This window comes from Bos grunniens, chromosome 12 (assembly GCF_055505025.1).
Source record: "Bos grunniens cultivar Pamir isolate PY7600 chromosome 12, Bosgru_T2T1.0, whole genome shotgun sequence".
In the NCBI taxonomy this organism is placed as follows: Eukaryota; Metazoa; Chordata; class Mammalia; order Artiodactyla; family Bovidae; genus Bos; species Bos grunniens.
In genome coordinates, this window is record NC_141176.1 from 58,610,540 (window position 1) to 58,630,396 (window position 19,857).

Sequence of the window (19,857 nt, forward strand, 5' to 3'; positions counted from 1 at the left end):
ACTCTGGGAGTTGGTGATGGATGGGGAGGCCTGGCATGCTACGATTCATGGGGTTGCAAAGAATCAGACACAACTGAGTGACTAAACTGAACTGAATATTATTTAAAAGAAATATTATCTATTAATATGAAAAGAATGTCCATTAAAAATTCCAACGATGATTACTGCTGTGAAACCTTATTCTTGGAATTGACCAAGAATTCCTAAGCTTTGCCAATATCTGATGGTTACTTTGACCCTTGGTTTGAGGATCTCATTGTCTGGTAACTCTAAATGGTGATAGATTAATATATTCAGATTATGTGAGAAGATATGTAGAGGAATTCATTTGAGAGATGAAAAATGGGAGAAAATGTCAACCCTCTCATTATTTTTAAGAAGGAAAGTGCCCCAGAAATAGCTAACTATAAAACAATATTGATAAGTATTAGTACTTGTATTTTTTTGTGCACTGAAAAATAAAACAACAAGCAATAAATTCAAATTATGCATATTCCTGAAAATCTTTCAGAATATGGGCAATGAAGAAAAAGACTATACCTCTGTCAAAAGAATTTTGAGAACTTATAAAATAATTTATTTTATATTGCTTTCTCTCATTGAATTTAATTTTTAAGATTCTTAGATTACATTTTAAACTCTTATTAAATCAGACTTGGAAAATTGCATGAATAAAAATTATACTTTGTTACAATTTTTACTGAGTAATATTCTATTTTTGCTATAGAATTTAGGTGAAGAATAAATATTTTATTTGACAGTTTGTCACAAAGTCTCTGAAAATTTAGAAAATTAGATTTAAAGTTGACAAAATAACTTCAAAAATGACTTTTAAGGCTTTGTGTATATATATTATTTCCCTTTCTTAAAAGCAGTTAAAAACAAAATGCTTTTCTGCTCATCATTTTTATGACATATATGGGAAATATTTTGAAATTTCTTTCCTTCCATTTGAAATAGTAATAATGGAGAGAGGAATAATACTGTTTATACATGGCTCAACCACAGATTTGTGCTTGTAATTTTTGATTGAATATCACATCATAGGTCAAGTGCTAAAAGTGTGAATATTAGTGAAAATTTAAAGTTACAGGATTTCCACTTTTATTAGGATCAAATATGCCAAATTATACAATGAGTTTGGCAAATACAATGATTTCAGATGGACAGTCAGTGATTTAGGGGGGTACAATGCATCTGCTCTTATAGCAACACTTTAACCCCTACAATGTGCATTAAATATTCTAATGTAACTGTAACTTTGAACTATATACTCATGCCTTACAAGCCATATATGTGTGTTTAGTCGCTCAGTGGTGTCTGACTCTGTGACCCTATGGGGATTCTTCAGGCAAGAATACTGGAGTGAGTTGCCATGCCCCCCTCCAGGAGATCTTCCCAACCCAGGGATAGAACCCAGGTCTCCTGCACTGCAGGCAGATTCTTTACTGTCTGAATCATGAGGGAAACCCAAATATGTATTTACGTGTAAAACGATGTGAAATCAAACCTGGCCCATAGGAAAAAGACTTTGATATCACAGGTATTTCTGTGAACCAACGTTATTTTGCAATTAAATGCCAAAGGAAGTAAAATAAACTTTCATTATCACTCATTCCCATGACAAAACCTATGTTAAAAGTGTTTTTTAGCATAGATTTCTTTAACATAGGTTTTGTGTTTTTTATAAGACCTTATATAATGGACATCATATCACCGACTCAATGGACATGAATCTGAGCAAACTTCGGGAGATAGTGAAGGACAGAGGAGGTTGGTGTACTACAATCCATGGTGTTATAAAGAGTTGGACATGACTTAGTGAGTGAACAAGAATAAGAACAAATATAATGAAGTTTTATATTTGCTATCAATCATGCAAGTGTTTAAAATTCAAAGTAATATAAAAAGAATGTCATAGACCATGAACTGTCCAAAGTTTATCAGTATGTAAAAATCTTGTTATTATATGATGGCTGTTACAATATTCATAGTTAATTTCCAAATAGGAAATATATTGAGTTTACAGAAAGAAAATAACTTGTTTCTTCAAAATTTAATGATGGTTTCCTGCAGCATGTTAAATGTGAATGATGCTGAAAAGGAGGCATATAATAATTTGAGAAAGGTAGTTGAAGATATACCTTGTGAACAAAGAGCCAGACCCGCTACATTTATTGACTTGCTTAAATGAGGAGATGACAGAGAAAAAAGTTTTTCTCATACTCATATGATTTAGATAATATGCTCATGGATACAAAATCTGTCTTTAACATTTCCTAGCTTTGTAAGCTTGGACAAAGAAACTGTTCTTTACCTGGAAAATAGGGAAAGATTTATCTAAAATATACTCATAAGGAAAAGGTGACTTAAAAATCCAACTTGGAAAGCTATGTATATTTAAATTTTCTTTCCCCTTAATTATTTTTGAAATTATTTAGAATTAAGATATAATTCATACCCCATAAAATTTATTCTTTGAAAGCATACATTTAGTTGCAATTTTTAGTATTTTCATAAAGTTGTACAACTGTCACTACTAATTCCAAAATATTTCATCACCCTAAAAAGAGATGCTACCCATTAAGAGTTACCCAATTCACCTTTCCATGACCCTGGCAACTCCCAAGCTACTTCCTATATCTCTGAATTTCTGTGTTTTGTACATATCCAATTAGTTGAACTCAAATCTATGTAGTTCCAGGAAAAATCATCTCTATCAATTTCAGGGAGATACAATCAACTTTAGCTGCATTTTATTGATAATTATTTTTAATACATATTTTATTGAGATATAATTGACATTTGTAATATTGTCCTGGATTCAGGTGTACAGTATATGATTTGGTATATGTGATACATTGTGAAATTATTATCACAAGTTTTTTTTTTATATTATATGTGCCTATATATATGATGTATTATATGGGAGTGTAGCTGATTGACAGTTTGATTGTTTCAGGTACACAGCAGAGTGACTCAATGAAACATATACACGTATCCATTCTCTCCCAAATATCCCTCCCATCCAGGACTCCACATAACATTCAGCAGAGTTCCCTGTGCTATACAGTAGGTCCTTTTTGGTTATCCATTTAAAATATAGTAGTATGTACATGTTGACCTCAAATTCCCTAACTATCCCATCCCCCTTCCTTTCCCCCATGGTAACCATAAATTTTTATTTAAGTCTATAAATCTGTTTTATAAGTAAGTTTGTTTGTATTATTTCTTTGTAGAGTCCCACATATAAAGGATATTATACAATATTTCTGAGTTACATTACTCAGTATGACAATCTGTAGGACCACCTATGTTGCTACAAATGGTATTAATTCATTACTTTTTTATTGCTGGATAATATTTTGTTGTATATAGATACCACATCTTCCTTATCTGGATATATGCCCAGAAGAGGGCTTACAAGGTTATATTTTAGTTTTTTAAGCAACTTCCATACTGTTTTCCATAGCGGGCTGTACCGATTTACATTTCCACCAACAGTGCAGGAGAGTTAACTTAATTGTGAAATTTGAATATATGTGTTCCTATGTCTGCTGAAAAACTGTCAACCTATGATTTTTTTTATTATTAAACTACATATATAGTTAATTCATTGTCTTGGGTTGGCTTTTATTGATAGGAGGAGTTTACTATGAATTTTTGAACAATTTTTATTTTTGTTTTCTCTCTTAATAAAGTTTATGAGAAAGTGTGAATAGAGAAAAATATCTGGTTCTTTACATCTCGGTTAATGTATTTTACAGTACTCTTAATTTTAATTGATAAAATGTCCTGCTATTAAATTCTATTAAATTAACATTTCCTCATAATCCCTGGTGTTTTCTGCAGTCTAGTGTTGTTTGGAAAATATCTGCTATGCTTATTCTTGTTTCTTTATAGATTAGCTATCTTTGTTCCCAATAAACCATTAGAAATAGTGGACATGTTTTTTAAATGTGATTTTTAAAGATCACATTTGGCACCTGTTTTTAGGTCAAAGGGGCTCGATGAGTGCCTAACATAATTAATGAAAATAGAAAGATATCAGAGTATAATCAACATATATCTCAAATACAATGCAATACATGTGAGAGACTATATATATATATATATATATACACACACACACACATACATATAATAGAATATGTAGAGAGAGAAAGAGAGAGAAAAAATATGTATATACATAGAGTCAGAGACAGGGAAAGAGAAGATGAACAGAGATATGGAAAAAACATATGTAAAATACAGATTAGATTTTTAACCTAAATTCTAAATTGTCTGATGAGCATGATGTCATATGAGTCGATCTAGGAAGAATATAGATAGATGGAAAACACATTCAAGAAAATGTATACTTAATAAGAAGATTGGAAACATGATCAGGAGCCTGATCATAGATAGTTATTTTACAACATGATAAGAATTTTAAGTGTCGCGGAAATTCACTGAAGGTGTCATCATGGGACTAACACATTCAGAAGTGTTCTTAAAATAGATCACACTGGGTGAGCAGACAAGCTGAAAGCAAACTCAGGGAGAGAAGAAGGGGATGTATTATGATAACCCTTGTGAGAAATCATGACTTGGAATTAAGTGTTGGGGAACAAAACCGAAATGGAGAGAAGTGAATGTATTTCAGATAGAAGAGGAGGGATAGACTGGACCTGGGATATATAGAATCTAGAGAATAAATGAAAATGATAACAATGACTAAGTAATCAACATGGAATCCTGGGCTAAACAGGATACAAAAACAATGGCTTACAAGTTTGAAGAATGAGAAATAGGGTAGGTGGTTTGAAAAAAAAAAGCAAATTAAATCCTGAGTTATCTTAATTTTGAAATAGCTGATAGAAATTCAAGTTTTAGAAGTCATGTCTGAGGACCAGGTGTGATCAGTTTATTATTTACTGAAAACAGTAACATCTAAATTGAAATAGAAAAGATATGTAGGACTTATTCAAACACAGTTACTCTTTAGCCTAACATACTAGACTCCTTGTAAACAGCTTTCTCTGTCCTTTGCAAGCCTATCTCCAAACGGTCATCTTTTTGATTCTTCTGTTCTATCAATATTGATTTATTCAATCTTCTTTCAGAATTAATTGCTATATGCTACCTTCACCTACGTTTAATCTGCCATTCTAATGAGAGTATTAATAAATCATTTACTGGGGTGGGTTACTATCAGTTATATATTTAATATATTATTATTAATCTCCTGGTGATGGTTTAGTTTCTAAGTCATGTCCAACTCCTGCAAACCCATGGACTATAGCCCACCAGGGTACTCTGTCTGTGGGATTTTTTGGGCAAGAATACTGGAGTGGCTTGCCATTTCCTTCTCCAGGGGATCTTCCCAATCCAGGGATCAAACCCCCATCTCCTGCATTGCAGGCAGATTCTTTATCAACTGAGCCACCAAAATAGAATGGAATGATTGTATAACCTCCAAGACATTTTCTAATATATATGTATATAGTCTATAAATATGTAATTTGTCAATATTTTAAGTTGTGAGAGTACAAAACATATATTTGTGATTTATTTTCAAATCATTGTAATTGTTACATTTCAGAAGCTTAAGTCTTCAAGTAGCTTGTGTCTTGAAGCTATGCACTTCACTCTTGCTTTGCTAATGCTAATCCTAGATACTTACCACATGAGTTTACCAATAAGATAAAAGCATATCACATTAAGAATGAACAAAATAGTATTGGAATGTAAGTATTTAATGACATGGTGGCTAGCATTATCTCTGTCTTGCTAGCAAATTTCTAACATTTACTTTAGCCAAAGGATAAAGCAATACATTTCCGTAAACTAAAGGCTGGTCTGCTTATGGTAGCATGTAAACTGTGTACAATGTCTTCATTTTTTCATAGGTCACTGGTCATACCTTGCTTCCTTCATCACCCTTCCTTCAGCATCCTTTATTCAGTGGTGAAGGTGACTGTCTCACTGATTGATAGTCCCATCAATTGGATTTTCAATTTTTTGCACTTCTGTAAATTCTCCTAGATTATTTCATATTTTCTATAGGGAGAATTTATTTTGCCTCTACTAAACAACTAAGGAGGGACAGTACACCTTCCATCAGTCAGGATGGAAATGATTAATCTAGGTTTTAGGCTTTGCACTGGCTATTAAATTGTCAAACCACGCTTATTCCTAACTTCTCCCAATTGCAAAGCCAGCCTGCTTTCCCTGAACACTATCTCCCCCCAAGTCCCCCCCCCCCACCCCCGCTATTTGTATCCACTGAAGTGAAGGTTTTCTCCTTGGCCACAAGAGCTTATCCAAATTGGTGTTTTTTAGCCTCTCAGCTACCACTTTCCAGTTTGCAAATCCCTTGACATAAACCCAGGACAGAATAAAGGGCTCACACCTTTAAATTTTCTCCTTTCTAGCCACTTGCCACACAACTCCTTTTGTTCCTAATGTTTTCCAGAAACTTACACCTACTATATTTATTTGTTTTTTTTTTTTCTTCTTTCTAGTTTTTCAGTGCAAGATATTCTGAAAAAAATCATTTCTCTAATTGGAAAATTGTACCTATGAGTCTTTACACATAAACATTTCATATAATTAGAGCTACATTGTAATCATTATGTTTCACAGGTTTAATCCAGTTTGGGAGGTTGGCAACTCTCAGAGTTCTTAGCCTTGCTCTATGTGAGTTTGACTTTTATCAAAAGGAATTAACTACAATCCAACATAAATATTCATTTATCATAAGGGAGATTAAGAGGCACAATGCAGTCACTGTGGATCTGCAGGAATTCTGAACTACATCTGGGCATGAATTTCCAGGTTAATCTAACCCATGGAAAAGAAATATTGCATGAATAGACCTAGTTTCTGCTTCACTGATGTGTTTCCCCAAGTCCATTGATTTAAGGATTCTTGATTGCTACCTCTGGGATATTCCTTTTACTTTTTTCCCCCACAAATAACCTCTTAGATAACCTTTTCTATGCTTACAATTCTCTAATTCTTGGGTACCAAGACTAATTGAACACTTTGGTATTAAAATAAGTAGAAAGTTATTATCTACAGAAATCTGTAATTAGATTAACCGGTTTATGGATTTCACATAAAAATGTTTAATATTCACCTTAACATTGGCATATACAATGTATATGAGTTCAGCATTTTTAAAACATGGCTTTACATTCCCTAACCAAAAATGTTATAATAAAATGTTATGGCATTGAGACAAATGATTCTATTTTGATCAACATTTTACACTCTATCCTGGGATATCTGGAACACCATATACTTAGAAGGAAAGTTCCATCACTAGTTCCAACATTTCAAGTTTTGAATAGAAGCATATCAGTGAAGAAGAATGAATGTTGATTTAGTATTGTTGGCAGATCCTCTGGGAAATTTTTTGTTCATTTTTCTCATTTGTTACTTTTGAAAAAATTGCCTACGAAAAGATAAATAGCTTTCTCTGGTTGATTTCTATTCATAAAATATTTAGGAACCACGAGACCTTTTTACAGTCTGAATAATTTCCCATGTGTTTCAGCCCTGCTGAAGGCTTGGGCTCTTCACCAACAAAACTCATTTATCAAATGTGAGGGCTTCCTATATGTTTCTACTGTAGTTATCCTGCTTCTTTCTCATTGTTGTATCTTGGGAATGTTAGGTGACAGATCAGTTATCTTTGTAAACATAGGTCCTCAGGTCAAGAAATGAAGCATCTGAACAATTACATCTGTAATGATGTAGATTATAAAATTCTGAATTTTGAACCTGATGTCAGGATTGTGGTTGTTGTTCAGTCACTAAGTCATGTCTGATCTATGCAACTCCACAGACTGTAGTCCGCCAGGCTCCTCTGTCCATGGGATTTTTCAGGCAAGAATACTGGTGTGGGCTGCCATTTCTTGCTCCAGGGGATCTTCCCAGACCAGGGTTTGAACCTGCATCTCCTGCATCGGCAGGCAGAATCTGTACCATCTGAGCCACCAGGGAAGCACCATGATTATATATGTCTTTAAAACTTCCTTAGGTAAACTGCCCATAATTGGAATGCACAAGAAGCATGAGTTTTGGGGACTTTGAGGTGGAAAATGATAAACTGGTTTCTGAAATTGTCCCCCTCCAAGTATCCCATGCCCCATTCAATATGACTTTATAGTTCTTTGAAGTGGTATCTGTTTTCCACTGGAAATGAATCTGGGCTGACTTTATGATTGCTTTTACCAGTATGATGCGTTGGAAGTGGTAGAATATCAATGAGTCTTGTAAGTCTAAGCCGAGAAGACCTTGCATGTTACACCATTCTCTAGGATATACACCATGCCATGAGAACAAGACCAGCTGGCCAACTTCCACATGTGGATGATACCATTGTAGATTAACCAGCCCACACTATTCTTAACCCTAATGCCTGGGTGAGCACAGCTGAGTCCAGAGAACACTGCAACCATCAGCTGAACTAACTGGGCTTCTAGGCTTATTATTAATAAAAATAGTAACTGCTTCTTTTTAGAGCTACCAGTTTCGGGATTGGTTTCTTATGCAGCAGTAATAATTAATACACATTCATCCTATTATTATTCTCAGAACTTTCAGTTCAGTTCAGTCACTCAGTTGTGTTCGACTCTTTGTGACCCCATGAATCGCAGCACACCAGGCCTCCCTGTCCATCACCAACTTCTGGAGTTCACCCAGACTCACGTCCATTGAGTCAGTGATGCCATCTCATCCTCTGTCATCCCCTTCTCCTCCTGCCCTCAAATCCCTCCCAGCATCAGAGTCTTTTCCAATGAGTCAACTCTTCTCATGAGTTGGCCAAAGTACTGGAGTTTCAGCTTTAGCATCATTCCTTCCAAAGAAATCCCAGGGCTGATCTCCTTCGGCATGGACTGGTTGGATCTCCTTGCAGTCCAAGGGACTCTCAAGAGTCTTCTCCAACACCACAGTTCAAAAGCATCAATTCTTCAGCGTTCAGCCTTCTTCACAGTCCAACTCTCACATCCATACATGACCACAGGAAAAACCATAGCCTTGAGTTATTTTAAATATTTGAAGAGTCTACATCATCCAGGTTTTGTGAAATGAGAAAATTTCATTGTCCTATGCTCAAACTCATTAGGGATTTATGTTAGGTTGAAAAATCAACTTCAGTGCAACATCTGACATATTCTTTGCTTTTTATTCCAGATCTTCTCACTTGTAAGTTCTTAATTTTTCGGGCATTATCTCCACATAATTTTACATGTACATTGTAATTAATCACCATTTCTTTTTTTGCCATATAAAAAAGTTTTCTTTATATATCTCACAAACTTTAAGAAAATCCTCCATTTGTCAGACATAATTTGTGCATCTTATATGCAAGCTTAGATTAAGATTCTCCACTTAGTCAATATCAGACCTGACTCTTTCAATTCCATCTTTTTTTGTTGGCCATCTGTTGCTTTTCACTCTTTTTGGCAGTTAATTTTATACATAACATAATTTGCATTTGGAGATTTTATTACATATTCTTGATGAGTCACTCTAGTTTGTCCTATTGACATTCTCCTAAAACACTAGCCACATGCTATTCCTCATAATGAAGCAAAGCCTGATTCATGAAAAGTAAATAGTAAGTAAAATAAACTCATCATTGCTTTTAAAGTGAAAATGGATATACAGCCACTTATAAATAGTTCATTCATTTTGTGTCAGACAATTTTCTAACATGATTTTTGTGTCATATATAATAGTGCAAAATGGCTTCCAAAATTTGTAGTTTAGTTCCACATTAAGGTTTTATTTTATATAATATAATAAATTAGTTGCCTTACTGTGCTGTTTGCAACCTGTATGATCACTGATGTAGTGAGTCCTACAGACAGATATTGAGAGATTAGTTTGTATTTATCCTCCACTTCTGTTATTTCAACCAAAGCAACTCTTTAAAAGTATTAAATCAAGCCTCTCTGTCTCTCTCTCTCTCTCACACACACACACACACCATATTAAAAATACAATGTGGTACAAACTGTTTGACTTTGATCTCTGATGTATGGTGGTTTCATAGTAAAAGCATTTTATCTTAGTAAATGACCATTCAGATAAACAGTACACTAGACTATTTTTAGCCTCTTTTGGGGCTTCTCTGTGGCTCAGATGGTAAAGAATATGCCAGAACCTCAAATTTCATCCCTGGATCGAGAAGATCCCCTGGAGGAGGAAATGCTCATCCCTCCAATATTCTTGCCTGAAAAATTTCATGGACAGAGGAGCCTGGTGGACTACAGTCCATGGGGTATCAAAGAGTCCAACACAATTGAACAACTGAGCATGCATGCATTCATGCAAATGTATTAAATGGAAGAAGGAATATTATGCTCTTAAACTGTAAGGTGTGCCATCTGACCTCCCCATCTACCATTCTCTCTCTTATTTACTCGATTCTAGTGACACACCAGACTCTCCTCTGTTCCTTGAATATGCCAGGTGCAACCCCACCGTAGGCCCATTTCACTGGCTGTTACTTTCTGTCCCGAAAATCCATGGTTTAAATATCTCACCTACTACTTCCATGTATGTATGTTTTTCAGTATTAATACTGCAGTGCTTATTCTTTATGAAAATATTCTGAGCAAAAATGATCTGTGTTACAAAGATGTAACCAATGTATTTTCTGAGTTATCAACTCAGCATCAGAGTTTTGGTGGAAATATTAAATCCCTGTATTTTTCTTGAAAAGAAAATATTACCAAAGAAAGGTGATTTTATTTTCACTCCTTAAAATATATTTTTCAACATTTCTTGCATTTAGTTCATGTAGGGCTTCCCTTGTAGCTTAGCTGGTAAAGAATCCGCCTGCAACACAGGAAATCTGGGTTCGATCCCTGGGTTGGGAAGATCCCCTGGAGAAGGGAAAGGCTACCCACTCCAGTATTCTGGCCTGAATTCCAGAATGCCATGGAGAATTCCATGAATCCATGGGGTCGCAAAGAGTTGGACAAGGCTAAGCTTCTTTCACTTAGTTCATGTAAGAAGAATTAAACTTCATTTATAAATTAGTCAAGAAAATTTAATGCAGTATGTAAATTTTATTTGGTAAGAAGAAACAATCTGCCTCCATAAAATAGTATTTAACAGTAAAATCTATCAAAGTTGCTCTAACAGAGATTAATATAATACATATCATAAAAGAATAAGAGAGGAAGGTGGGGTGGGTTGTTAGATTACAACTATGTCGTGGAGGTCCTGCTAATTGATCACATGGTTTTAATTACCCTTTCCCAACATAGTGACAATCTATATTTTGCAGCTATTGAAATTTAAATTAGCAAATACAATGGAATGTTTTCTTTTAATCAAGCCCCGACTTAGAAATCATAAATTCAAATATGTGGTGAAACAAAAACTCAAATACTCGATTCTCTGATTTTCATCATGCATCCTTTTAGCATACTTGGTAAATCTATAATTCCTGATGTTGCATCTTAGAATATCCCTTGTTTTAACATCACTCAAGTAATTTCTACATCGTCTAATTTCATTTTTTTCTTTTGTTTCTCATGACTATATTCCATGGTTTGTAACATTACATATTTCGGGGGGTGTGTGTGTGTGTGAGAGAGACATTTACTGATCAGCAAATAGATGGAAATGTGGAAACGGTGGCAGATTTTATTTTCTTGGGCCCCAAAATCACTGTGGATGGTGACTGCAGCATGAAATTAAGACACTTTCTCCTTGGAATAAAAGCTATGGCAAACCTAGACAGTATATTAAAAAGCAGTGATATCATTTTGCTTACAAAGATCCATATAGTCAAAGCTATGGTTTTTCCAGTAGTCACATATGGATGTAAGAATTTGACCATAAAGAAGGCTGAATGCTGAAGAATTGATGCTTTTGAACTGTGGTGTTAGAGAAGACTCTTGAGAGTCCCTTGGATAGCAGGGAGATCAAACTAGTCAATCCTAAAGGAAATCAACCCTGTATATCCATCAGAAGAAGTGATGCTGCAGCTGAAAGTCCAATACGTTGGCCACCTGATGCAAAGAACCGACTCATTGTAAAAGATCCTGATGCTGGGAAAGATTGAGGGCAAGAGGAAAAGGGGATGACAGAGGATGAGATTGTTGGATATCATCACTGACACAATGGACAGGAGTTTGAGCAAACTCCTGGAAATAGTAAAGGACAGGGAAGCCTCGTGAGCTACAGTTCATGGGGTCACAAAGAGTCAGACATGACTTAGCAACAGAACGACAACGACAACATACAATTTTTCCACGACTTTGTGTCTAAGCCTAGTTCTTTAGAGATGCAGAAGGAAATCAATGACAAAAATATTTAGGTCTGTCTGTTACTCTAGAAGACTTGGTACAGAAGTGTATTCCTGGGAATAGGATGGTGTCATAACAAAACATGACAAATGGCATGGCATTGAGTTAAATAAGCATGCAGGCTTCAAGAGGTTGTATTCAAAGAATGGATTCACAGTGATCCATGATAGGCAGCATTGCAATATTGTTAAAACTGTTGACTAAAATAACTCAGAATGCATATCATGCCCTAATGGACTCCTAACCAAGAATAGTGGTATCATTTGGTGGTTTCTGAATGCTGCATTTAGTAAGATAACTCATATAAGGCATAAGAAATCTAAGAAAATAAATTGGCTGGTTTTCAAACAGGAACTGATGTATAGAACAGTCTTTCTGGACTCTATGGGAGAGGGAGAGGGTGGGATGATTTGGGAGAATGGCATTGAAATATGTATAATATCATATATGAAACGAGTCACCAGTCCAGGTTCGATGCATGATACTGGATGCTTGGGGCTGGTGCACTGGGATGACCCAGAGGGATGGTATGGGGAGGGAGGAGGGAGGAGGGTTCAGGATGGGGAACACATGTATACCTGTGGCGGATTCAATATATGGTAAAACCAATACAATATTGTAAAGTTAAAATTAAATTTAAAAAGAAATCCATAAATTTTTAGGTAGTGATGGTTTTACAGATTCAAATACTAAAGTCTAACATGTATGAAAGGAAAAAAAGTAATTTTATATTTATTTGCCTCAGTAGCAAGAATTCTTGAGTTTTGCTTTTGCACCAATTTTAAAACCCTTCACTGTATTTTGGTAGTATGAAGTAAATCCTTTCAATTGGAAAAACTGCTGATGGAAAGTCAGTGGTATCCTGGATAACAGAAGGCTACGCTTAATGCCACTACTTCCTGTATTCCATCCAGTTTTCAACTACTATCATCTGACCTTTCTGCTCACTGCTCCAAAGCCAAACATCTTCAGGACATTGTTACGTTCTCCATCATTATCTCTAACACACATCTCTCAGGCTTATAGTATTTGGTCTCTTGTCAATGCTGACAGTCTTAATAAGTACTTCATAATGTCTTTTTTTTTTAATCTCATAACTCAATATTCTTTTGGTTTAACTCTTAGCCATGGCCCTTTTCTGCCAATTCTCTTTGCCATTGCACCTATGTTACTCCTTTTGTGGTTATCCCACAGTCCTGGACTTTGTTTTGTTTTCAGTCTCTATTCTTTTTGCTGTCAATTTTCAATGATTCTGTTGCTATACCTCTAACTCAGAGATTCTCTTATCAGCTGTGTCCAGTCTACTAGTGAATGCATCAATTATAGTCTTCATTTCTGAAAAATGGTGGGAGTTTTTTTGTTTTTGTTTTCATTTTTTTAATCTTTTTTATTTCCTTTAGTTTTTTTGTGTTTTTTTTGTTTGTTTGTTTGTTTTTGTTTTTTTTTACCCCTTAGTATTTTCATCTTTCTGGTTACATTGCCCATCTGTTCTTGCATGCTGTCTATGTTTCCATTAGAACCTTTAGCATGTTAATTCACAGAGGTTTTGAACTCCCAGTGTTACAATTCCAGCATCCCTTCTACATCTGTTCTGATGCTTGCTGTTCAAATCATGTTTGCCTTATGGCATGCCTTGTAATGTTTTCTTGAAGGCTGGACATGATGTACCCAGTATGCAGAGTCCTCAGCCACTGCCATTACCACTGCCACTAAAAACTGCAATAAGTTGATTATATGGGTGTTTTGACTGTTCAGTGGAGATCTTAAAACTTAACCAAGTGTACAATTCAAGAAACATGTAGAGGGTGGTTGTCTCTCACTGCAAGGATGAGGAAATGTATTTTCTGTGTCAGATGAAAATTTTTAAATATGCTCCTTACCTGAGATTATGACAAAATGAAATGTTCTGCAAAAGTAATTTTTATAGATGACTGATTTTATATGTGAAAAGTTTGAAAAAATGCTAAGTAAAATATTGAAGTGTCATCTTGTTGAATTTAGAGACAGTTTTCCCTTCCTCAATAGAATACATTAAATATAATATGCTTTCTCATGATGACTCAAGGTCATATCAACAAATGTTAATGAGTTATGGTTGTGCCATGATGTTCATTGGTGCTAATGAGGTACACAGAGGATTTTTTTTCCTTATTTTTTTAACTTGGCAAGACTATAGATTCAAACTATTTTCCTTTTTAAAAGTAGTGGAGATAACATTTCTCTGATCTTTTGGATATGGCCATGAAAAGCACACAGTGCTCTCTCCCTGCCTTTTATATTTCATTAACGCCTGCTGTCTTACTCAACCTCTAATGTAAAGGTAAAAGTATACTGTGTTCAAAGAAAACAAATAACTATGCTATGAAAATTCTAATATTAGAGCAGCTATATCATATGTATGACAGAAATCAAATATGTATACATGTGTATCATTTTGTTTATTTCTTTTTCTGGAACTTTAAAAACTTACCTGTGGCCCCTGTGATCTCCTTCTGAGTTGTTTGTACTTGTGAACTGAAGAAGTGACAACCAGGATATGAGGTCTTATTACATTAGTGTTAATACTGGACACACGTAATAGTGTTTGGATAACCGCAGTGTTACTTAAAGGCACCAATGAAAATATTTTGTGTGATTTCTCCATGAAATTTTAGGTCTAAATTTTGCACAAAAAATCATGTGAAATGTATTGTAAAATAACAATAAATTATAACTTTGAACTAGATTTTGTCTACAAAGCAATAGCCCTTATTGTTGTGTTCAGTTGCTAAGTCATATCCGACTCTTTTCAACCCCGTGGATTGTAGCAGGCCAGGCTCCCCTGTGCTTCAGTATCCAGAGTTATCTTAGATTCATATCCATTGATTCAGTGATTCTATCTAACCATCTCATCCTCTGCTGCCTTCTTCTCCTTTTGCCTTCAATCTTTCCCAGTACCAAATACCACTTATAACAGCTTCAAAATAATTTAAAATCCAAAAATTTAAAAACCAGACTGCACCTCAGCTGAAAATCCTATTGTTATGTGACTACCCAATAGCTTTATTTTCATATTTTTAATCAAGAAACTTATGAAATGTAGTACTACAGAGAAGATTGTTCAGATTAATGTTCTGCTTTATTATGTTTTTAAATGATGCTGTTTATATATGTGGCACTTGATAATAGCTGAATACTAGCAAATCAAATTTTAATATGATCTAAAGTTTGTGATATTAAAAATATAGTGCAAATTTCAAAATGAGAAATGATTGTTAAAGCCAGAATTCTGTAGAGATAAGAGGCAGAAGTGGGAAAACAGTTTGCACATTATTTCTATCCCAAATATTTAGAAGTTATAAGACTCTGCACAACTCTTTGAAGCACTTTTTATTATGTAATTCATTGTAGAACTTGTGAAATCCAATAAGAACATCAACATGGCAGGTGATTTAAATTTGAAAAAATCTGCACAGCTGTATTTCTGCAGGGTAAAGTTGATGTCTCCTCATGTTTAACTTGAAATCTTCAGAGGGCCTAGCATATTTTATGCAATCAGAAACTTTTAAAGAGATTAATGTATGCTAAGTTTAAAGATGGTCTAAGTGTTTTCAAAATATAAAGGAAAACTGGAGTTTACATTTTATTTTCCAAATTAAGATAATATAATTTCTTTCCTTGTGTATTCTTTAGTGTCTATAATCAAACAGCTACAGAAATTTAATCTTTTTTATCTTGAATTATATGGACTATTGGGGCTTCCCAGGTGCACTAGTGGTAAAAACCTGCCTTCCAGTTCAGGAGACATAAGAGACATGAGTTCAATCCCTGGGTTGGGAAGAACACCTAGAGGAGGGCATGGCTACCCATTTTAGTATTCTTGTCTGGAATCCATTTGGACAGAGGAACCTGACTGGCTACAGTCCATAGGGTCACATAGAGTTGCACACCACTCAATATGCCAGCAAATTTGGAAAACTCAGCAGTGGTCACAGGACTGGAAAAGGTCAGTTTTCATTCCAATCCCAAAGAAAGGCAATGCCAAAGAATGCTCAAACTACCGCAAATTACACTCACCTCACACGCTAGTAAAGTAATGCTCAACATTCTCCAAGCCAGGCTTCAGCAATATGTGAACTGTGAACTTCCTGATGTTCAAGCTGGTTTTAGAAAAGGCAGAGGAACCAGACATCACATTGCCAACATCCACTGGATCATCAAAAAAGCAAGAGAGTTCCAGAAAAACATCTATTTCTCCTTTATTGACTATGCCAAAGCCTTTGACTGTGTGGATCACAATCAACTGTGGAAAATTCTGAAAGAGATGGGAATACCAGACCACCTGATCTGCCTCTTGAGAAATCCGTATGCAGGTCAGGAAGCAACAGTTAGAACTGGACGTGGAACAACAGACTGATTCCAAATAGGAAAAGGAGTTCATCAAGGCTGTATATTGTCACCCTGTTTATTTAACTTATATGCAGAGTACATCATGAGAAACGCTGGACTGGAAGAAGCACAAGCTGGAATCAAGATTGCCAGGAGAAATATCAATAACCTCAGATATGCAGATGACACCACCCTTATGGCAGAAAGTGAAGAGGAACTCAAAAGCCTCTTGATGAAAGTGAAAGTGGAGAGTGAAAAAGTTGGCTTAAAGCTCAACATTCAGAAAATGAAGATCATGGCATCCAGTCCCACCACTTCATGGGAAATAGATGGGGAAACAGTGGAAACAGTGTCAGACTTTATTTTTCTGGGCTCCAAAATCACTACAGATGGTGACTGCAGCCATGAAATTAAAAGACACTTACTCCTTGGAAGGAAAGTTATGACCAACCTAGATAGCATATTCAAAAGCAGAGACGTTACTTTGCCAACAAAGGTTCGTCTAGTCAAGGCTATGGTTTTTCCTGTGGTCATGCATGGATGTGAGAGTTGGACTATGAAGAAGGCTGAGCACCAAAGAATTGATGCTTTTGAACTGTGGTGTTGGAGAAGACTCTTGAGAGTCCCTGGGACTGCAAGGAGATCCAACCAGTCCATTCTGAAGGAGATCAGCCCTGGGATTTCTTTGGAAGGAATGATGCTAAAGCTGAAACTCCAGTACTTTGGCCAACTCATGCGAAGAGTTGACTCATTGGAAAAGACCCTGATGCTGGGAGGGATTGGGGGCAGGAGGAGAAGAGGACAACAGAGGATGAGATGGCTTGATGGCATCACTGACTCAATGGACGTGAGTCTCAGTGTATTCCGGGAGTTGGTGATGGATTGAGAGGCCTGGCGTGCTGCGATTCATGGGGTTGCAAAGAGTCAGACACAACTGAGCGACTGATCTGACGTGACTTAGCCTGCATGCTTACGTACTGTTAATTTGCATTTTATATATATATATATATATATATACACATTTATTGCACTTGGACATAACTTTTTCATGTATTTTTCCAATGTGCAGCTGTCTAACAGGTCAACACTTGCACTGTAACAACACTGAGCACTTGTAACTGCGCCCAGTGAAAAATATAAACCCCAATCTTATGTAATTGTCCATCAAGGTAAAGAAAGAATAAAAATATATGGCACAGAAATAATACCTAGAAGCTTTATGAAAGGAAGATACAAAAAAACAAGTTACTTATTCTTTCTTTTTTTTTTTTTTTTTTACTTATTCTTAATTATGTAGTTAAATGTGGAAAAGTATAATAGAATATTTGCTTAGTCAAGAACTACTGTGATCAACTGTTCAAAATGAACCAGGACAGTATCATACAACTTTAGTTTCACAAATTTTTAATTTTTTGTTTTTAAGCTTATGGAACTGCTTTGGATTGCTGCTGTAATCCTTAGGAAAAGTGTGTGTGTGCATTCAGTCACTCAGCCATGTCTGACTGCAACGCCATGGACTGCAAGCCCACCAAGGCTCCTCTGTCCTGGTGGGCTTTTTCCCAGGCAAGGTCCTGGGATGGGTTGCCATTTTCTCCTCCAGGGGATCTTCCCAACACAAGGACCAAATCCACATATACTGTGTCTCTTGCGTTGGCAGGTAAATGCTTTACCACTGAGCCACCTGGTAAATTTAATTATTAGATTCATTCACTTCAGTTCAGTCATTCAGTCATGTCGGACACTTTGCGACCCCATGAACAGCAGCACACCAGGCCTCCCTGTCCATCTCCAACTGCGAGTCTACCCAAACCCATGTCCATTGAGTCAGTGATGCCATCCAACCATCTCATCCTCTGTCATCCCCTGTTCCTCCTGCCCTCAATCTTTCCCAGCATCAGGATCTTTTCAAATGAGTCAGCTCTTCCCATTAGGCGGCCAAAGTATTGGAGTTTCATCTTCAGCATCAGTCCTTCCAAGGAACACCCAGGCCTGATCTACTTTAGGATGGACTGGTTGGATCTCCTTGCAGTCCCAGGCACTCTCAAGAGTCTTCTCCAACACCACAGTTCAAAAGCACCAATTCTTCGGCGCTCAGCTTTCTTTATAGTCCACCATTCACATCCATACATGACCACTGGAAAAACCATAGCCTTGACTACATGGACCTTTGTTGACAAAGTGATGTCTCTGATTTTTAATATGCTATCTAGGTTGGTCATAACTTTCTTTCCAAGATGTAAGCATCTTTTAATTTCATGCCTGCAAACACCATCTGCAGTGATTTTGGAGCCCAGAAAAATAAAGTCTGACACTGTTTCCACTGTTTCCCATCTATTTCCCATGAAGTGATGGGACCAGATGCCATGATCTTCGTTTTCTGAACATTGAGCTTTAAGCCAACTTTTTCACTCTCCTCTTTCACTTTCATCAAGAGGCTCTTTAGTTCTTCTTCACTTTCTGCCATAAGGGTGGTATCATCTGCATGTTTGAGGTTATTGATATTTTCTCCTGGAAATCTTGATTCCAGCTTATTCTTCTTCCAGCCCAGCATTTCTCATGATGTACTCTGCATATAAGTTAAATAAGCAGGGTGACAATATACAGCCTTGACAAACTCCTTTTCCTATTTGGAACCAGTCTGTTGTTCCATGTCCAGTTCTAACTGTTGCTTCCTGACCTGCATACAGGTTTCTCAAGAGGCAGATCAGGTAGTCTGGTATTCCCATCTCTTTTAGAATTTTCCACAGTTTATTGTGATCCACACAGTGAAAGTCTTTAGCACAGTCAATAAGACAGAAATAGATGTTTTTCTGGAACTCTCTTGCTTTTTCCATGATCCAGCAGATGTTGGCAATTTGATCTCTGGTTCCTCTGCCTTTTCGAAAACCAGCTTGAACATCAGAAAGTTCACGGTTCACATATTGCTGAAGCCTGGCTTGGGGAATGTTGAGCATTACTTTACTAGCATGTGAGATGAGTGCAATTGTGCGGTAGTTTGAGCACTCTTTGGCATTGCCTTTCTTTGGGATTGGAATGAAAACTGACTTTTTCCAGTCCTGTGGCCACTGCTGAGTTTTCCAAATTTGCTGGCAAATTGAGTGAAGCACTTTCAGAGCATCATCTTTCAGGATTTGAAATAGCGCAACTGGAATTCCATCATCTCCACTAG